General features: G+C 41.4%; 1 protein-coding gene across 1 annotated transcript in view; it reads left to right on the top strand.

Moving 5' to 3' along the window:
• The first annotated feature begins 277 nt into the window (after window positions 1-277).
• LYRM9 (LYR motif containing 9) overlaps window positions 278-22,746 on the top strand; it is an 82,240-nt gene continuing 59,771 nt past the window's right edge. The window contains exon 1 of the mRNA XM_075120759.1: window positions 278-365. The gene's annotated coding sequence lies outside the window, so the exon portion shown is untranslated. The remainder of the gene's footprint in view (window positions 366-22,746) is intronic.

Here is a 22,746-nt window from a genome sequence, read left to right as displayed (position 1 = left end):
CCCTCACCTCACACAACCCTCACCTCGAATGGCCGCACCTTTTTCACCTTACTGGCCAATCACATAGCTCTGTTTCTCCCAACTGACCAACCGGCTCTCCCCACAGCTAAAACCCACCCCCAAAAAGGTCACCGGGCCAATAGAGCTTGAAGGCGGGAACTCATGCTGATTGACAGCCCTTCTCGCGAGTGACGGATGCTGATGGAGCTGTCGTACTTCAAATCGTAACAGGGAGGTTCCCTGTGACGGACCAGGAAGCGGCTTGTACCACCTTCCGCGGAGGCCAGACGACCAGTCAGAGGCAGGGATGGACGCGATGAGCAGGAGAAGCAGCCAATCCGAGAGGAGCGGGCGGGCGGGGTGAGGTAAGGACGCTACTGGCAAGAGAAGAGGGGCAAGTAGGGTCGGTTTCGGAGCTGGGGCGGCGTGGAGGGAGGGGCCTAAGGGAGAAGGAACTTCCGGAAGCCTGAGATGACCGAGGGCTGGTGGTAGCCGCCGCTTGCCAGGCTGCGCGGGGGTGGGGGCACGAAGGCGCGGGCAGGCCGCCGACGCAGACGCAGGGCTCCGTGTTGCCCCAAGCCCCCCTCACCCTGGCCTGTCAGCCTGGCTGCTTGGCAGGCCGCCCGCAGCGTGGCCCTCCTTGCCTGAGGGTGGCCGGCGTGAGTGCATCGCCTTAGGGCAGCATCGGGCTTTATCCGCCCGCCCCAACCTGTGGAATCAAGGATCTAGGCCAGGGGAGCCTTAAACCCCTCTGACCCCCCCCCCCCCAACAAAATAAACTGCCAAAAAAGAACCGTTGGTCCAGCCCAACTGCTAGAAATACGTTTGTGGGGTTGTTTTTTTTAAAGGGGGGGGGTTGGTTTTAAATGGCTCCCTGCTTGAGGGGCAGTAACCTGCTGGGGTGTGAAAACCAGCAAGTGAAACTGACTCGAACCAAAGGGAGACTGGGGGGGTCCCTGCAGTGTCAGAGATAATCTGATCTCTTGGACCTGGGTGTCCTGACCCAGCTCTGAAGCGGAGCCAGGGTATGGCTAATAGAGAACCTTGTTTCTAAAACCCCCAGCGACCCTCGCCTCCCTCCAAAACAAGGGTCCTCTTCTCTCACTTCTCAACAGAGTTGATCCACTTCCCCGGGAGGCCGTGGAAGCAGCTCTCCTGTTCACACAGTGCTGTCTACACAGGGCGTTAGGTCGGTATAACTATGTTGCTCAGGGGATGTGGATTTTTAACAGCCCTGAGCGATTTAGGTAGACTGATATATGTCTGAAGTGCAGACCTGGATTTAGTAACAGACACTGTTGTGAAATCTTACATTACGAAGGTTTTAATACTTTTACAACATCTGCTACTGAATATTTACTAGCATACTCAGCAGTCCTATCCAAAGTTAAAATAAAGGTCACTCTCCAAAATAAATAAGCCAAGTATATTTTTGTATATCGCATCCTTGCTTGATTTATTTTTAAGGTGGTGGTTTCTGGAGTGAATAAAGTCCAATAATTCAAAATGATTCTCCCAAATCGTATAAGGAAATGCAACGTGTATGAGCCAAAAGAGGCAGACACAAAATAAGGACACATTCCATATATGCATGAGTAAATTTGAAAATACTGCTCAAATCTGAGAGGCAGCTTTAATTTTCTATAACTCATTGTCCTTAGACTGGTTTCAGAGGAACAGCCGTGTTAGTCTGTATTCGTAAAAAGAAAAGGAGTACTTGTGGCACCTTAGAGACTAACCAATTTATTTGAGCATGAGCTTTCGTGAGCTACAGCTCACTTCATCAGATGCATACCATGGAAACTGCAGCAGACTTTATATACACACAGAGAATATGAAACAATACCTCCTCCCACCCCACTGTCCTGCTGGTAATAGCTTATCTAAAGTGATCAACAGGTGGGCCATTTCCAGCACAAATCCAGGTTTTCTCACCCTCCACCCCCCCACACAAATTCACTCTCCTGCTGGTGCTAGCCCATCCAAAGTGACAACTCTTTACATAATCAAGTCGGGCTATTTCCTGCATAAATCCAGGTTTTCTCACATCTCCCCCCACCCCCATACACACACAAACTCACTCTCCTGCTGGTAATAGCTCATCTAAACTGACCACTCTCTAAGTTTAAATCCAAGTTAAACCAGAACATCTGGGGGGGGGGGGTAGGAAAAAACAAGAGGAAACAGGCTACCTTGCATAATGACTTAGCCACTCCCAGTCTCTATTTAAGCCTAAATTAATAGTATCCAATTTGCAAATGAATTCCAATTCAGCAGTTTTTCGCTGGAGTCTGGATTTGAAGTTTTTTTGTTTTAAGATAGCGACCTTCATGTCTGTGATTGCGTGACCAGAGAGATTGAAGTGTTCTCCGACTGGTTTATGAATGTTATAATTCTTGACATCTGATTTGTGTCCATTTATTCTTTTACGTAGAGACTGTCCAGTTTGACCAATGTACATGGCAGAGGGGCATTGCTGGCACATGATGGCATATATCACATTGGTGGATGTGCAGGTGAACGAGCCTCTGATAGTGTGGCTGATGTTATTAGGCCCTGTCCTTAGACTCTAACCCAAGTATTGTTATGGGAAATGCATAAAAATTTACTAAATGGTGAGAGAGAGTTTTTTAAAATATATTTTAATTAGACAGGCAGGGTAGCAATTCAGTGTCAGAGGAAGAATGACTGACAGAGTGAATTTGCAGGTGTCATCCTCAAGTGTGAGCAAGTTGACAGCCCTGCTTACTCCTCCCCAGCTGACACTGGGAGCTTATCTACATAGGGAAATTGACCGGCAGAACTATAGTGGTATAATTATACTGCCGGTCAAATTCCCTGTGGAGACAAGCCCTTTCTCTTATTATTCAAACTTCTGTCCCTATGCTAAAAAGGCAACAGCCAAATCATTGTGCTGTTTTTATAACAGTACAGAAGAAGCTAAAATTACTTTATGTGTAATCCCATCACAGAATCAGGAAGACTTTGTGGTATGTACTTTCTTGAAAGCTTCAAAATAGTTATATTAGCCGAATTCTCATAAGAATAGGCTGTAAATACCTTTAGCATCTTGTTTGACACATTGGTAGAAGACGTGAAGAATTTTTGGTAAAACTAGGTATGTCAATTACATTTTACAAACGTTGGCAGCGAAAATTTGTATGTAGAGTATTGTCCGGTTTTGCAAACATTCCACCAACATTTGGTGGAATTTTTCTTAGTGTCATGATCCACTAATGAGCAAACCTCATTATTGTACATCAAAAGAGAGAAGATTTAAGATCAGGTGTTGTTTGCATTTTGGGCGGGGAGGAGGTCCAAATTGTGTCTTTTGATGCCTGCTCACTCTCTCATTGAAGTCAGTGGGAGCCATGAATGTGGTTCAGAATACAGAGCTTCACCCCTAAGTATCTTGCACTGGGATGCTAAATAGGGAAGCAGGCAAACACCATCCTCAGGAGAAATGCAGGAATCTAAGGCATAGAAGCCACCAACAGGGCAAACAGCATGTGCACCAATTTGAGTTTAGCACACATAGATCACTCCTGGATTACCTGCAAGGAGTTAAAAACGAACAAACAAAACCCACAAAAATGGTGCAGCGTGATCTTGTTAAAACACCCTTTGCCCTTCCGTGATGCCAACACTTTTTGCAGATTGCATGAAAGAAATATTATTAAAGGGGGAAAATCCAGTTTGGACCTAACCTCCCTAGTGTAATTCTCTGATCAAGAGCAAACGGCAAACAAGATGTGATATTTTGGTGGTTGTTCCCAGGCAAGCACCTACATACTATAATCACAAGTACTTTGCAGATGCCTAAAATAGATCTCTCTGTATGGAAATTCAGGCTCTACCCCTGCAAACACTTGTGTAATTTAATGTACATAAGTAGTACATTGAAGTCAGTGCACCTACATAAATGTTTTTAGAACTGGGCCACAGTTAGATTGGATGGGTCACATATGTCCCAGAACAGTGGGTCAATGAAGTTACAGCAAGGATGAATTTGCATCAGTGTATTTACTAAATATGTTGCAAACTTCACAGATTGGAAGTCACAAATGCTGGAGTGGGTGGAGAGGCTGGAGAGAAAGAACAAGAGCTCATTTTTCTTACTCTTGCCACTGATCTGTAAATGAATTATAAACTGGCTTGCTGCTGATTAGAAAGAGCAAAAATGGTCCCAACATAATCTGGAACTCCTGTAATGTACTTATTTATTGTCTTTCAAAGTTGATAGTGTATTTGAAAGTTGTGTGTGAAGATGTCAGGCTGTTTCCACTGGCAGAGCCTAGCTCCTTCAGGTACTGTGCTACTGAGGAGATTTGAATCAGCTCCACTCATTCCTATCAGTGCTACCCAACGCAGCTGTTACCACTTTCTCAGAAGCACACAGGTCGCCAGATAAGCTCAGGGAAGCACCATATGATATTCATACAGATTATCTTTTGTACTTTCTTGAGCCATCAGTAGCACACTGGGGGCTGCATTCCTTTCAGCATCTTCTCCAGGACCCAGGATGGATTAAATGCTGCAGTTTGCCACTGTAAATTACTTGTGGCGTAAGTCCAGTACCCTGAGCATGATACCTGTGTGTTGCTCGTTGTGTACAGAAACGGCAAAAAGGTCTTTTAGATTTTAAAAAAGATATAAGTATTAGGAGTAGTCCTGCTTCAAGCTATTCTCTGACAAAGAGGTGCTTTGCCCTAGTTTGTACACATCCTTTGTTTGTGCTACCTGTAGCCAAATCATTGGTCTGTTACACTTCAGTTGATCACGCTTGTGTGGTATTCTGTACCTGTGTTGAAAATAAACCTGTTCCTTGGATTTGAAAGTGTAGTGAGTAGCGGTTTTTGTCTGCTACAGCAAGCAGTGTTTGTCTGCTTTGCGTGGTTCGTAAAATAAGCTGTGGTCCTGAAATATCCTTACAGGTGCACAATGTATGTCTAATTAATAAAAATACTTCTATTGTATCTTTCATTCAAAGGTCTTAATTTGTGTTCCACATTTTATTATGATTTATTCATTATTCTAACAGACTTGCAAACTCTCCACTGCATTTGTTTGTACCTCATATTTTTACTTACTTTGGTCCTGGTTCTGCAAACCACCTAAGTACTTGTTACTTTACACATGTGAGTAATCTTGTTGAAATCATGTGAACAAAGTTACATAGGTGCTGAAGCTTTGGCAAGACTGGGGCTTTTAATGGTAATGGAAGAGTATACATACCATGAGGTGAATGTGGACCTCTATGTTAAGCAAGTGCCCCCTGTAGGGGATGGCAGGGGTTATGGTCCAACCAGAAAAATGTTACTCATTAACTTCTGATCCTAATCCTGTTTAATTTTAAAATCAGGGCTTTAACATATTTTTGCCTCAGTTTAATGTATATAAACCTAAGCCAGGTGGGTTTTTTTTAATTATGGATGTCCAATTTGAAATAAATAAGGCCTGGTTTTAGAGGTGCTGAGCATTAATAGCTATCATTGACTACAACTGCTGCTAAGCACTTCTGCAAATTAGGCCCAGCATACCTCAAGATGGGGCTCCAGAATTAGTAGTCGCCTCTGGATAATTTGGTTACTAATGAATATATTGTATTAAGATTGTATGTGTACATACACATGTACATATTATAATTTGTCTTACAAACGGAGTTTGACTTCAGAATTCTGAATCATGCTTTCTGGATTTACTATAAAAATCAGTAAATGAGATATAATTAGGAATTACTGTGAAACATTGCATTTGTTTTTCATAATAGCTGCACCAATATGTTGCTCTTACAAAGCAACAGCACTGGAAATAATTATGGAAACACCAGCTAGAGCAAGGGAAGATTTTGTTGGACGCAACATTATAGTATAACAAGACACTGATCTAAATCTCACTACAAAAGTATTATCTGGCAAGAAAAGACTAATCTCACACATTCTAGAGTGGTGTAGCCCCGTGGTTCTCAAACAGGGGTACGTGTCCCCTCGGGTTACTCACACATCTTCCAGGGGGTACATCAACTCATGTAGGTATTGGGCTAGTTTTACAACAGGCTACATAAAAAGCATTAGCAAAGTCAGTACAAACTAAAATTTCATAGACACAATGACTTGTTTATACTGCTCTATAGACGATACACTGAAATGTAAGTACAATATTTATATTCCAATTGATTTATTTTATAACGATATGGTAAAAAATGAGAACATAAGCAATTTTTCAGTACTAGTGTGCTGTGACACTTTTTTGTATTTTTGTGTCTGATTTTGTAAGCAAGTAGTTTTAAAATGAGGTGAAACAAATAACACTCCTGAAAGGGGTACTGTAGTCTGGGAAGGTTGAGAACCACTGGTCTAACCAACATCCTGAGAGGAACACTTCTGCATTATTGGTGAAATTTAGAAGTATAGGAAATGGGTCATCAAAAGCAAAAAGAACACTAATAAATGTGACAGAACAGTGGTGTGTGATACAAGGTCACATAGCAAATGTTGACAGTGTAGTTTGTCATCTATATGTGATCCCAAGCCCATTCCAGTTAATAGGAGACTTTCCACTGATTTCATTGGGTTTTGAATCTGGTCCTTAGTGAATTGTGTTACTTTTTATTTTATTTACATAAAATACTTGGTCTAAAATGTACTATGGAAAGTACTGTATGTCAACATCTGGAAAAAATTGTTCCTTTTAAAAAAAAGAAAACTAATCATCACAACTAATAGCAATGATCATTACTGCACTATAAAGCCGAGGATCGTGCCTTCCATTATGAACTTAATCTTGCAAAGCCCTCTGTAGTGTATAGCAAAAGCTGTTGTACTCCAATGCATCTGCATTCCAAGTCTGCTCATGGGCACACACAAGCTTAAACTATAGGTGTATTCATCTGCATTGGGAGTGTGCTCCAGTAAATAGGACACAGGTGTGGGAGGTAGGAAAGCTGGGTTCCAGTTCTGGCTCTGTCACCACTGACTCGGTGTGTGACTTGGCCAAAACACTACAAATCACTTTGCCCCAGTTTCCCCATCTGTAGAATGGAGATAAAGATGTTTAATGGTACCCGATCATTGTGTGTGTTGAGTCGAATGACCAAAAAGCACCACTGAAGTGTTATCTGTTACTATTAGGAAAAGTAGTGTGTCTCATGTGCCCTTCCTGTTTGTTTGTTTAAATGAGATTGAGGGCCAGTTCTTACTCATCAATCAAGTGGAGGGCTGATGAGAGAGAGTGTTTGAAGGGATGCATTTATCTGAGGTATCCACACCCAGTTCTGGCAGATGACCGCATGGATGGAACCATATATCTGGCTGGCATGCAGGGTCTGCAAACCCCCTCTTTGGGTTCCCCATGTTGTAGTCTCCTGTGCAGCCGAACCTTACCAGTTCTACTGCTTTTTTGGCGTCCCACACGCACTCAGAGAAGGGGACAAGGTTCCCCTTCCTGCTTTCACTTGATCATCTTTTTTGCAGAATACCACACCTGCTCTGACAGCTGCAAGAAAAAGAAAAAAAATGAAAGTATGTTGTAGCATAAACCAAAAGAACTATCACCAGGAAAGTCTGCTGCTGTATATTTAAAAAGACCATGAGCACATGAGAGGAATGAATTATTTTTTAGAAATTGATGGACAGCCCTTGCAAAATAACCATTTAAACAGTCAGTTTCTATTTTTAAAGATGGGCAGAAACAGAGATTAAGTGACATTGAAATGTGTAAAACTTTTCTACTGAACCATTTAAGGGAATATAAGATGTACAGAAAAAATAGACAAGATGCTCGTCACTTCTAAGATACCCTTAGTTACTTCATTCGGAACTTAATGCAGCTGCCCTTTATTCACAATGAGTAGCACTTACAGCTTGTGTTAGTAAGCCCTACTTAGTGTAGGGTGCGGAATCAAGTTGTCATATACTATTATGTGTGCTTCACAGCTTTTCTTTTCACCGTTCCAATCCTCCAGGGCCAGACTGTGCAATTTTCCTCATGCTGAATAGCACCTTATTTCATGTGTAGTCCTTCTGATGTCAGTGAAGCTGTTTGCAGAATCTAACCTGCATTAGTTTGGACGGTGCAGGTAGAGACTGCACAAGACCATGCCAAAGCCCAGATTGATTGAAACTAATTTGTTGGTCTCAGTGATGCATGGAGATATCTGATTGGTGACTGTTGTTGATGAAACATGACAGATCAATTCTCATCTTTTACTGGTGAAGCCAGTTATTCATGGGGACATGCATCTGTCTGTTGCTATTTTGTTCACACTAACGGTGCTATAAAGTGGTAGCAAGAGGACTGTTTGTGTATCCAACACTGATCACTGGCACTTAGTCTACATGTGTGTCAGACCTACTTGCCTAAATCCACTAAAAACTACATGGCATATGGCAAAGTTAGTTGCACAGAATACAGCCCAGTTCCTTTGTGAAAAGGTAGTATGTCCGATCAACATGTGGAGTTCCCTGGACCTGATTCGCCACTCACTTTGCACAGGTGGAATCCTTTTGGCAACATCTTGCCCTAATTCTGCACAAAGTTAAATGGAGGAAGGCCGTGGATATCAGGCCCAGATAGCACTTGGAGAGTCTTCAAAATGTTATGCACAATTGCCTTCCTTAATTTAAAAACCCTACACAATGGGTGGCATCATCCTGTATTGTGTACAATACATGGGCCAGTACTGGGCATATGGTAATATTCATATACTGCTGGAACTAGTGAGAACAGAAATTTGAATATTAGAAAGCCTCTCTTGACTTCATAGCTGAAAGCAGTTATGTGCGTAAATGCCCTTGAGCCCTTGTGTATATCCCTTCTTTTGACCCATTCATGCAAAAAATTATGTAATATTTCACAAGGAACAAAGCATAATAGGATACTTGTGGATCAGTCAAAGACAAGAATCTGTACAAAGGGCCTCTGAGCTGGACTATTGATAATTTACCATGTGGGTGTTTACCAGCCCACACACACCCCAATACACAACTCTACAGCCAGCAACAGAACACTGAAGAATGTAAATGCCCGGGTTATATTTTATTCATAAATCCTACTGATGCCATTAAGATGTCATAAATGCAGTGTTATGTTAATATATGCTAATTAGATTTTTTTTTTTTTGGCTTTTCAAATAAACATCCTGCTCTAATTAGGTGAATGGTTCCTAACATACAGAAGACAGTAAATATATTTAATACACACAGAAAATACAAAAAGGCGACAGAATTAAAGCATCTCCATATTAAAAGGCCTTTTCTCATGAAGAATAAGTTAGTTGAGGCTTCATCTCAAACTTTTTTTTTTTTTTTGGTACAAAATTTATAAGCAAATCAGTGCATCTATTAATAAAATTGAGGGGGGGGGGGAATTGAGTATTTTCCTATACCTTAAACAGCTTGAGTAGGAAGGTTTGTGTTGTGATGTTGTTTTGCAGCTAGTAATAAGGCACATGTCAAGAATGAAGAGACGCAGAAGTCAATGAGGCTTCATGTAGGTACAGAGATCCATTTACCCATGTATATGAGTTTGCAGGATTAGGGCCTAATTCAGTTTGTCTGGGTGCTCTGGGGAGGATGTGGGTATGGACTCAGTATGTGCCCAGGAAGGTTGGGAGGATCAAAGTGGCCAAGTTAGTGTGATCAAGGACCTGATCCAAAGCCAACAAAAAGATTGACATTGACTTCAGAGTGTTCAGATCAGGCCCTAAAAGCAGTTACAGGGGAGACACAGAACTTGTTTGTTTTCAAATCATAATATCTGTAGTTATCTGCGTAGGATTTTACTCATATGTATTAATTAAATTTGTTTTAATATGACTGAAGACTTATTTTTCAGACATGGTCACCTAAGGTAGGAAGGCAAATTCCTCATTTCAAAGTTCAAATTGGAACAAAGACTGAGTCCAAAGACCTATGTGAGATTCAGCATCAGGACCCACAGATGCACACATTGTGTTGGCAGTCCCCTTTGCAGTCCTGGCAGCATAGCTTACAAGGTTCCATGCAGCTCCCTGACCATGCACCTGTAGCAAACCACACACACGATCATCATGCATGTGAGGGAGGATCAAATCCAGGACTTTCAGCACCGAAAGGACAGGCCTCTGCTATGTGAGCTAAAAGAAAACTCTTTTAACTATGAGGCGGTAGAAGGTTGTAGAGTCACTGAGGCCCCAGTTCAACAAGTTAGTTAAGAATGAGCATAACCTTGAGCACATGCATAATCTCACTGAAGTCAGTGGAACTATGCTGATGATCTACACTCATTCAGAGTCTGATCCAGATTATATGATTACTCCGTGCCCATTCTGTCTGGATTCCCTTCTCCTTTTTCTCCACTTCTCACTGCAAACCACCCTGGGGTGTTTATGTGGGAAGCGGTGTGGGCTGAGGGACATACCAGCCGCCGTTTCCCGGAGCCCCCATTGGCCTGGAGCGGCGAACCCCAGCCAGTGGGAGCTGCGATCGGCTGAACCTGTGGATGCAGCAGGTAAACAAACCAGCCCGGCCCGCCAGGGGCTTTCCCTGAACAAGCGGCAGAACAAGTTTGGGAAACACTGCCTTAGATCATTATACTGGAGACATTTTACATATGAAATTTAGTTTTTACTAAATATGATATCTTTATTGCATTTTGGCTTGGAAAAAGAAAATAGATTATTCCGTTTCCTTTTAGTTTCAGTTTCCCCCATTAATTCAAAACCATTATCCTAAAATACAGACTAAATCTTCTTGCTAATAACATTTCCTTTAACAGGTTTTGAATTATGTCCTCCCCCCCAAGAAGCCTTTTTTTCCGGCACATAAAGCCAAACATAGGAAACTGAGCACTTTGCTAGAAAGGAGAAATGCAAATGGAATTAAGAAAAAATAGTAGCAGACAAAGAAATACAAGAGAACTGAAAAAAGAGAAATAAAATATTATGCAAACTAGGGCCTGATCTTACAAATACTTATGTAGGAGTAACTCTTCTTACAGGAGTAGCCCTATTAAACTCAGTCGGACTACTCATGTGAATAAAGTTACACATGTGCATAAGTGTTCAGGGGAACAAGCCTAAAAATAAGTGTCAGCTTTTTCACTTCCTGTTATTGTTCTGTTCATGAACTTCACCCCCCACCCCCATTGCTACAGAGAAATACTCTGATCTAACTTCCATTACATCACTAATTTCATTGGAGCTGCTCTTGATTTATGCCAGGATAAGTGACATCAGAATCAGGCTCTATGCTTTTCTGCGTTAGACAGGAATAACGAGAGAAAGTATTTCTGTTACGCCCAACTCAGAATGGCACCCAAAGAAGCACCTCTGAAGTCTTCTTGTGTCAACTTCATTTTGAAATAAGTTTGACTGATAATGGGGAAGGCCTTCAGGCAGGTTCAACACATAAATATGGTTTGTTATATCAAGGGAGAGGTGGGGGAAACCATTTAAATCAACAACTATGTTTATGCATACCCAGATGAATCATTTATAGTAATTAAATTATTCTTGACATAATATTGGTAAGGAGCAGTGCTTGCACATTGTAATGTAACCATTAGGTACACATAAGGCCCATTAGGCAGAAATGACAAGTTGTATCATTAAACAAGCCAGAAATCTCTCTATGCACAGTAAATGCCCATGCTTGAAAGCACATTCCTCCTCAAACCAGCACTACCTTCTACCACCACGGTGACCCAGCAGTCTGTATTCTTGGAAGTACCTCTAGGCAATGGGAATATAGAGCCTGCATGCCACAAACAATAGCAGCATATTATAAAAACTGCCTTGAAATCCTGAGCACAAGCCAAAACGTCCTGCTTGCTATGGTACTATATCACCCCAAGGACAAAAATTGGCTTTATCCTGCTCGCATTAGAACCAATGGGATTTTTCTCTTACTTGGGAGCGCTCTACAAAGTACAAATGAATGCGTGGGCAGACTCAGAGAGGCGCTGGATTATTGTGCTGATACCCTAGAAAAACAACATAACTTGCCACAGGAAAAACTGACTACATTACGACTGCCATTGCCAGCAATTACTAATCATGAGCAGACATTTGCACCTCTTGAGTTTATCAGTGCAAATGCTTCATTGGATTCCTGAATTTACAGGATGTGAGAGAGTGGTCTCAGATTACAGGCAGTTTGAACCGACACCATAGTTAATACTATGTAGGATTTATAGAGCACTTTTCTTCTATAGATCTCAAAGCACAGTAAACCCTACATTACAGGTGGGAAACAGATAGAGATTGTTAAGTGACTGTGATGGGATCCCTATTGCCTAGTGGAATTTTGAGTCACCAATCCCAAGTGAGTAATCTATAGTAAATGTGCAGCTAAAAAGACCTTTCCTTCTTTATTATTTTTTTTTCGTGGCAATATCAGTTCAACAACAGAAATCTCACCACGCTAGCCACCCAGGTTCTAGGAATTTGTCGCTGTTCTCAGGCAAGTTGAACTCAGTTGACCTTCAGCTTTGTACCCCACAGTGCACCTAAAGCATGGAATAGCGGCAAACACTTGCACTGCCTCTTGTGTTTTATTACTTAAAAATATCGCTAGTTCTTTGTGGCCATGCTCTCCTGTGTGAGCTAAAGTACTTTAGCTGAAAATAGCACGGGGCCAGATTTTCGGAGGTTATAAATCAGCATACCTCCTTTGAAGTCAGCAGAGCTATACTGATTTATCCCAGATGAGGATCTGGTCACCAGTGTTTTGTGTCCCTTGCCTGTAAGTAGACAAGAATGGAATTATATTCTCTTAGGGCCTCATATTGCAATCTCATTCAGGCAACAAGCTCAGCTGATACTTGTATAAGTAAAGGCTATAGGAGTCTAGTTCTCTCAGCCTATCAAACATTGGGATCAGAGTTCACTGAACTGTCACTTACTCATGGTGCTGTTGATCCTCTTGTTTTCTTTCACATATGTACATTAGCAGTGGATTGTATAATTAGCACTGTATGGCACAGTTATTTTGTTACAGTGTTCTTATACACACATGCTGGGTGCATTGTGAGGCATGCAGCTGAAGGTTGTGAGGTTTAACACTAGAGACAAGTATACATGACACTAATCACACACTTTGCACCTTGCGAATTTATTTTGATCAGTCCTGAACACAAGCATAGTCACTTAATGCCACCGCTGAGCTTTTGTGTCATCCAATCCATTTTTTCCCTCCATCCAAGTCTGCTTGATCAGAAAAGATAAAGGGAGGATGAAAGTTGGGAAATGGTTAACATTTATATGTGACCTGGGCATTACTTGTTCAAGTGGTTTGAAGATCTGTTTCGTGGTTAGACAGACATCAATCATTACGGTGTACATGGAGAATTCCGTTAGTTTAAGAGCCCTTGTTGATATTTTTCCACCTGAATAGGCAGCCACCTCTGGGTGTTTGATTTCCTGATGGCCTCGGGAGAATCCCTGTCAGTGTTTAGACTTGCTAGGAGAACCTAGGAGCAGGTACATGTGCATTATTTTGGTTAAAACATCTGCTGTCTTTTCAGAGAACGTATGCCCGTGATTTGTTTCCTAAATCTGAGGGACACTGATTTGGATTACAAAAGTCCAGATGAAATGGTACTTCGCAAACCGTACATTTTGAGAATCACTTTAAATATTTCTATATTTGAAGACAGCTGTTTGTTTCCCTTTAGAAAATAAACTTGTGTTGTGCTGCCTACGAGGGAAAATAAGGTATTTAAGGCACATATCATACATTGGCTGCAGAAGTTGTAGACAGATCATTATACTATACATCAGCCATGCTACCTAGGTATTTATGTCATGCATTTTGGTATCTGAGCACAATATGCTTCAGACAAAAGTGCTTTCCCAAGGTTTTGAATTATTTGTGGGGTGGGTACTGGCAGTATCAATATATTTCTCTTGAAGGCATTAGTCTTACCCTTCTTTGCAACTCTGCTGAAAGGCCCTCTATTAGGCCCTGATTCAGTAAGGTTAAGCATCTTGCTGAATTGGGTCCTGAAACAGAAGATGTCAAAAGTTGGTCTGAAATATGATTGAGCTCAAAGAGCCATTATGCAATTCCCTCTCCAGTGTATTAGCTACAGTACATTAAAACTTTAAAATAATTCAGAAAATGAGATGAAAGCAACCGTCCCTCACCCTAAGGCTTGTTGTAAGGGTAAAAGAAAGAGATTATGTTTTGCAGTGTAAATCTAGAAGCATTCAATAGTCTTTCAGAGGGTGGGGGTGGAGTTGGGGGGGGGGCTTTCTTGGCTGTTCCTATTTCCCCAGAGCCCCTATTCTTCATGAAGCAGTAAAGATGGCTATAACACAGCTAAGATACCTACCTGGTTAGAGGAGTTGAGAGTAATCTGTATAGGAATAGGAAAGCCCAATACATCTGAAAGACTAACAGAACTGAACCTCAGCTCAATGTGTGAATAAAACTTTTTCAGATCCGTAAATACAGGGATCACCTTTTTTTGCACTCTCCTGAATGATAATTGGAAAGTGAAACTGTCTGGAAACAAAAATGAAACTGAACTGGAAAGAGGGTTGAAATTCCTGAAGCAGTTTTTTCATCATAAAATGGCCTTTAAAAACAACAACAAAACAAGAAAGAAAAAAGAAAAATGTCTCAAAAATAATTGACATTTTCAAAAATTTTAATTTTTTTGTGAAAATGTCCATGACATTTTTAACTGAAACTTTATCTAGAACATTATCAATTGTTTTCATTTACTGAAAACCCCCATTTCATTCAACAAAAAATGCTGATAAACACTGATAACATTTTTTTATAATAATGTCTATAAAAACGTTGGGAAAACTTTTGAAAAAAGTGGAAACAACTTTGCAATTTTGAAATCTTCCATGAAATATTTAAAATTTTTCAACCAGCTGTACTGACCTATGTACATTTATTGTGTAAGTTGAATGAGTTGTATAAATAATCAGCATTAATGGTAGAAAGAAATTAGATTCTAAACATTCTCTCATATTTAATCAATTCAGGTTGTATTGATAATATAATATGGAAATTTTAAGAAGTGTGATTCTTAGCTTGAGAGTGTTCCTTTAAGAGCTACCTTGGCTAGATAAATGAGCTACCTAGTAGAAGCTTTTCTCTAGTTCATCTTGCGGTTATAATTTATCCTTCAGGCCTGAATTTCTCATATCAAGATAACTAACAGCGATACTCCCTTCTGGAGATTCACATCAATTACTTATACATCATTCATCTCTGCAGCATTGAAGGATCAGTCAGTTGTAAGAATGATGTTTCTGCAAACACCAAGGACTCTGTTTTTGAAAGAAACAGCATCCATGGCAGCATATTAAAAGATGGGAAATGTGTAGATTTATACACACACATACAGACCCAGGTGCTTGCTTCAAACAGCCCCTTTTGGGATGTTAAATGTCTTTGCCCACAGATCTCGTAAACAATTTATGAAGGATCTTATTCTTATAGCTAAGCAGATTTCTCAAACAATACTAAAGCCAAAAGGGAACTATGTGTCATCCAGAAGAACAAGAGAGCTCTCAGAACTCACAGCAGCTGGGCTCTTAGCTGATGCAAAGATCTAAGTGCTTTTATGTCCCCCATCACTGCAGTGTCTGAGTGCCTGATGCCACCATGATGGTACCAGATGCCATATAGATAGTGTCCTGCTGCCTTAAAACCCCACGTGTATCCTGGAGTGGAGGGTCTTGTTTTTTCCCCATAGGATTAATATTAGTCCATGGAACTCGCCCTTCAGGGAATGTGGAATTTTAAGGCTCTCTAGATAGCTGTGATGTGATCTCAGAATCTGCCTCTGGAGCTAACGAGGAGGGAGCCATCCAAAGAGAAAGACACAGTCTAACCTAACTTTGTTGGATAGATATAGTTCAGAAGCTAGCCACTGTAGCTTCATATTCCATCATATGTGAGAAGCCATTTAGTCTTCTGGAGAAATAAGGGAGAAAAGTAGCAAGAAGAGGAAGCAATAGCCAGTTACCATATAAGAGCTTCACTGTCATGTAACTAACTACTCCTTTGTGTAGATGTAAGTCAACTAAGCACATTATCCAGTTCTGGCTACTATTTGTGCACATGACCTGAGCTGACATGTGTGTTGATGTGGCCTGAGTAGTGGCTACAGCCTGCAGAGGTGATGGGTCAAAATTAAACATTAGATTTAGGCTCCTAAATCCTTTAGCCACTTCTGAAAAATCTCCCCCAAAGTGAAAAGGAACATGACAGGCACTGAACAGTCTAAAGTTATGTAAAAAGGTCTTTATTTTGAAAAGGAACCAGGAATCCTATGCAATTCCATTTCAAAGCCACTCGAGTCACATGGACTTAATAGTTATTATGGAACCCAAAGTTTTGGAAAGTTCAACAATCTACAAAGTGATCTCCTCCATAGGTTGATGCTCTGAAAATTGTCATCCTAGCATATTAAGCAGATCAGGATTAACTCTCTTGGTCATAAAAAGAAAAGGAGTACTTGTGGCACCTTAGAGACTAACCAATTTATTTGAGCATGAGCTTTCGTGAGCTACAGCTCACTTCATCAGATGTATACCGTGGAAACTGCAGCAGACTTTATATACACACAGAGAATATGAAACAATTAGTCTCTAAGGTGCCACAAGTACTCCTTTTCTTTTTGCGAATACAGACTAACACGGCTGTTCCTCTGAAACCTCTCTTGGTCATGTCCTCCCTGATGTTAACCCTACCTCAGAGACAGCAAAGGGTGTTAGTGCAATGGAGCAAGTTCCTGATTAGAGGTACATTACCACCAACTAGATTGCACAGATATTTTTGCAATTGAAAGGAGCTTTTGCACCTGTTGCAGCATGGGGCAAGAGCTTAAAAGATTTAGGATGTGGCATGGAAGGGTGAGAGAAAGGATCATTTTGGTTTGGCTGCAATGGTGAATCGGTGTGCATTCTCCACAGTGCTGCAGCCTGGGTGAGAGTATGCATCACTTTTTAAAATATTCCAAGGTAAAGGAAGGGAAGCAAGGTCTGGTAACTAAAGCACTGGAGGTAAGGAGATCAGTTCTATTATTGGCTCTGCTACAGACCTACTCTGTGACCATGGGCAAGTTACTGAACCTCTCTGCCTTGGTTTCCCCATATGTAAAATGGGGAATACTTATCTAGTTAACAGTATTGACCTAGTTCATAGGCTTGTTGTGAGCCTTATTTCATTAGTGATTAAGAGCTTGGATAGAAGAAGATTATATATATATATAAGCAAGGTAAAATAAAAGCTAAATGAGCCACTCAATGGCCTCTGAGTCAGCAGTGTTCAGCCTGAGAAAATGTCCAGGGAGTCCAACATGGAAACAGCAACCATCCAGGACATGTAGAGCATCCTCCACAGCACCACACATACACAGTGGGCAGCCTGGATGCCCCAGGCATGGTTGGTCTTGGCGCAAACCACACCACACGTGAACCTATTAAGTTGGCTCCAGAGGTTGCTGGGGAGCCTAAAGCCAAGTAGCCATTCATCCAACCTGATGTTGATGTAGGAGTTCCTATTAGTGGCAGAGGCTCTCTCCCATTCTGTCTGCCTGAGCTGTAGATGTTTTCAGCTAGCTGGAAAGTTTGCAGCACTGTCCAAATGGAATTTCTGCTATGCAGTTGATGGAAGGGTGCATCCCATATATCAGTGAACAGTGGCAAGGGTGGCATTTGCTGTATCATGATGATCAGTTTGTTGGCTGCATTCTGACACTATATGTTAGGTGGGGAATGTTGGCTAGGACAGTAACCATACCAGTTTTGTTGGCTTCAATGTGTCACTGATAATTTTTATGGTATGATTAAGCTGTGTATCTAATAATCTAGTGTGGGCAGAATTGGGGCACAGTATTCGCCAACTGCATAACGGAGAGTGAGCCTCAAACTACTCAGTGTTTACACACTGGCTTCTCGGGTAGAACCTACCAGTGTGAAGGAGCTATGAAAGTACAATTTATTACTAACACATCTTAAATTTTAGACATTTTTGCAAAGTTCCAGAGCACAGTACATATTAAAGGTTAACATTCCACAGCGTGGCACGTAAGTGCTGTGAAATATAGTCTCACCCAAGGACTTGCCCGTACATGCAATTATCTGAGTGGTACCTGCAAATGTGAGGTTTATATGGAGAGCAGGTTTTTTAGGTGTGGGGGTTTTGAAGGATACAGTTTAGGATGAAATAATCTGAAGTTTTGTCTGGAAACCCTTTTAAAGTTCCCTTTACTACCTTTGAACCATGTGGCTCAGAGGGAGTGGCTACAAAGCTCTCTAAATGCTGCATGCAGGGTAGAAATAAGCTTTTTGCATTAATCAATTATAATATAATTATCCTCCTAAACACATGCTTGGTAAGATATGAGAGCCTTACAGAGATTGATTAGACTAAAATAAGCACCTAATTTGCATTTTTCTGATTTTCCTCCACTCCATTTGTCCCCATTAAGGCGCCTGCTCTACAAAAGGACAAATGTTGAAAAGCACATTTAAGAAAAATGTCATGTTCCGCAGCCACCTGTTAATGCATTGATCCTTTACCTCAAATGCCCTTATGAAAGCCTCTGACAGGAAAAACTTGTCTGTCTCTCAAGGTGAAAACTGCAGGGTAAAGTTTTCCACTCTTGGCAGAGGACGATTAACCCTTAGGCTCCCATAAAACTAATGCCCTATGGAAAAGTGTACGTATGAATGTTTAAGGAGAACTTATCTGCATCTAAAAACTAAATAAGCATAGAATTTATACATTTAAAAAGTTAATAAAAATGGGAAATGAAACATTAAAGAGCCAGTACTAATAAAATTAAGTAGCTAAAAATAGTCACAGACATTTTAGGCTGGAGGGGAAAAATACCATAACATAATGTAATTGTTCAAGACAACCTATAGTTGGCCTGATCTTGAGTGAGTCAGTTAGAGTTATGAATGCCCAGCCCTTCACCTGGGCTCCAATCCAATGCCCACTGAAGAGAATAGACTCCCATTGACTTTAATCGGCATTGGACTGGATGATTATTTGTATATACCATAAATGCTATTTAAATCTTCAGTGGTATGCATGCAAATATATAGCTCCCCACATAGCAATATTTGTCTTATAGATTATAGTAGCATTGTCAATAACAAACAAACCAGGCTATGTCACTGCATATTTGCTATCAAGAGTAGCTAAACGTGCTCTGCATTGTATCCGTTAGTCAGATAAAAATTGACTAGATCTAGAACCAGGGTCAGATTAACCAGATCACAGGAAAATAATGGTTTGACCCTTCATACATCCCTCCAACTAAACCTTAATTTGAGCTTCTGTGATGCCATTTCCATCTCCCCTCCCACCCCCCAACTCCTCAAAATGGCAGTGTTCTTTCACTTTCAGCGTATCCCCAGCTACATCCTTCTTAACCTGCAATTCCTAAATTGCCCCTTCTGGCCCTACCTTACAGTCTCTTCTCACAACCTTGCCCCATATATTTTCAGATCCTACTGATATTCCAGCTGCTCTCGCAGCCTCACTCACCACTGAATTTAAATCTCTTATGCTGTGAAGTGCATAAAGAATGTACACAAGGAAGCACAGTGCAGAGAGAAAGCCAAAGCAGATTCCACCCAGGAGGCCAACAGCTGGGGTTGCCAAGAGCTGCTGGGGTCTGCAGTTGAATGTACAGAGACAGAAGGAGAAGGGTAGAGAGACAGGGTAAGGCAGGGCGTATTGGATTCTTCAAGAACTAATGAGGAACTAGACTAGGTCAGATGATAGAAACAGGGGTCAGAAGAAACTTTTCAGGTTCTTTGACCTTCTAGCAGTGGTTCCTCAAATGGGGGTTGGGGGGGAATCAATGAAACGAAGCTTCTGCTGTTTACTTTGATTGGATTCAATGTAGCATAAGTCAGAATCATTGCAGAATTACTGCTAGTGCAACTTTCCTGTACTTATTTGTGCCGCATCAGAGGCAGACAGCATGTGTCAGCCGACTAAAACACATGGCTGTGGATGTGGTTTCTCACAGCTGCTTAATGTCCCATTTTTCCCTAGCAAGCATCCCACTTTCCAGGGGTGAACTCTGTTACTATAAATATATATATAGTTAGAGAGAGAGTTATATCTGGATAATGGAGGGAACTTCAGAAAGATAGACAATACCTCATTTCCCCTGGGCTGGATATTGCTTTTAGCTCATGTTTTTGCAGACACTTCATGAATGGAGAAGAGAAAAATGATTTCTAACCATACTTCAATGGACTTTCAAATATATCAAAGAGTGGCTCATAAAGATATACAGTAGTTCATGGATACAAAATTTCTAGACATTTTATGGCTAAAAGATATAGACAAAAAGCATCCATAATGGCTAAAATGCACGCTTCTGGTCTTCAGTAAATCCCCTTTCACTCCTGGTTAGCTCATCAATGGACCTCAGAGACCTCAGAGAGATGGAATAGAAAAGACAGGGCTAGGGCTAGCTGACTTTGACTACACTTTGCCCTTTCCAGACACTGCTGTAGCTGCACTGCTAAACCTCTAATGCAGATGGGTAAAGCCACTGTTTGTATCAGAGGAGCTTACTCTTGCTTGAAACCAGGGTAAGCAGCACTGGTGTGAATAACGTGTCTACACTAGGGGTTTGCATCAATGTGGCAGTCCTAATGTAATCATGGCAAATCCCGAGTATACACAAGGCCCAGGACTATGTACAGGTAATGCAAAGGCGACAGACAGGTTTGAAATCCTGCACCTTATCTCAGCTATATCTGGAGTTATTCTGTTGACTTCAGTGTCAACTTCCCATCCGTACTGGGACTATAAAGCCCATGGGCCAGATTATCAGTTTCCACCAGCTGAGACTATGACCCCGAATTTAAATATTCCTCTTACTTGTTTTACTAATAATATCTCAGGGCCTGATCCTGCAGAGACCAACTACTGAGTGTGAATGGGCCTATTAAAGTTACTTAGGGGCCCGCGAAACTAGCTCTATAGCTTTGACTTCCCAAGCTTTCATCTCACCTGCCTTGGTGTCCAGGGTGCAAGTGAGGGAGAAGCTCAGGATAGTGGACCAAGTATAGGTCTGTGCAAAGCTGGACCAATGATGCGCTTTTCCATTCAGAGACTGATAAATCTGTCAGATGGTATTTTAGGCACAGGCACTGGAGTTGAACAAGAGCAATTACATATTATCCAGTGAAAATGAAGGACCAGATTCCCTGCTGATGTAACTCCCTTGAAGTCGATGGAATTACACCACAGAGAATTTTGCTCACAGTACCTTAGGGGGACGGGTCTGATAGACTTGAATGGCTTTTATACATTGACGTATTCTTTAAAATCTTCTATCCTCTGGTTTATATGCGGTCCGAAGAAACAAGTTAATAGGATTTAGGTAGAGTAGGCAAACAAGCTGTTTGGGGGGTACAGTGGTTACTGAAGTACCCACTCAATACCAGACTCAAGCTGTATCTGCAGATAGCAGATTGTACTGGAAGGAAAGCCTTGGGTATAATCAACCTAGAAAAAACAAACAAGAGTGTGATGTGTTGCCCACCTTTAAGGTGCCACCTGATGTCCTGGGATGCCACTGAGCCTGCCTGTTTCGCCAGCCTGGGCCCCCTTTATCCTGTCTTGCTGAGACAGCCTCTTAAACCTCCTCCAGTACACACACAGGGAGGGCCACACCCAGCTGCAGAAAGACACAGACACTGAGATTAGCTCTGGGAAGACTCATCTTAAGGGACTTGCCCCAATACTCGGGTGTGCACCTCCCTTGGAGTGAAGACCCAAAGGTATATTGTCTTGTGCTGTATAGAAAAATCTGCACAGCGGAAACTCATAAAAATTCACCCTCTCCCTCAATGTGAAGAGAGATATGTACAGCTGCTTCCTGCCCCAGATATGGATTGCACAAAACTGGGTTATGTTATAAACAAGAAATAAGTTTAACAACTACAAAAGACAGATTTTAAGTGATTATAAGGGATAGCAAACAGAACAAAGCAGATTACTGAGCAAATAAAAGAAAAAGTGCAAACTAAAGAAACAGATTACAAAATGTAATTTCTCACCCTAAATGTTGAATTAGGCAGGATGCAAAGATTCTGTAGCTTAGAGTTCCAGTTATCTCTTCTTACAGACTGGACCCCTGTCTCAGTCTGGACTCACCCCTGCCTTTCCCCTCAGATACTTTCAGCAATCTTTCTTCTTGGGTAGGCCATGGAGGAGAGTTCAGATTAACCATTCCCCCACCCCAAGCCTTAAAAAGGATTTACCTAAGGTGGGAAAACTTTGTTTGATCCCCATCCCCCTACAGAGGAAATGAACCAGCAGTGTCCAAGGTGGTATTTTGTATTAGGCGACAGAACCACCTGCCCTGGTGGTGTCACAGCTATGTCCCAGGACACCTCTCGGGAAGGAGAGAGATTAGTATCTTCACCGTTCTATTGTTTCTTCTTAATGGGCCATCAAGGCTGTGATGGCCGGTTGTCTAGTGGGTGTCTCCCAAATACACACACAGCTGTAATTGTTACATAGTCCATATTCCTCACTTTAGATACAGAAATGAGACACGCATACAAATTGGATAATCACATTCAGTAAATCATAACCTTTCCAATGGTATCTTACAAGAGCCATCTTGCATAAAGTATATCTTAGTTGTGCCATATTTATATCATAACCATATTTCTATGAAGAATATGGGGTGTAACGACCCCGCAATTTCCATTGTGTTGAGCTGAAATCAGGGCATGTAAGATCGTTCATATCT

The sequence above is a fragment of the Caretta caretta genome, chromosome 17, assembly GCF_965140235.1.
Source record: "Caretta caretta isolate rCarCar2 chromosome 17, rCarCar1.hap1, whole genome shotgun sequence".
NCBI classification, from domain to species: Eukaryota; Metazoa; Chordata; order Testudines; family Cheloniidae; genus Caretta; species Caretta caretta.
The sequence above is the reverse complement of the archived record's forward strand: the minus strand, read 5'-3'. Positions and strand labels throughout refer to the sequence as shown.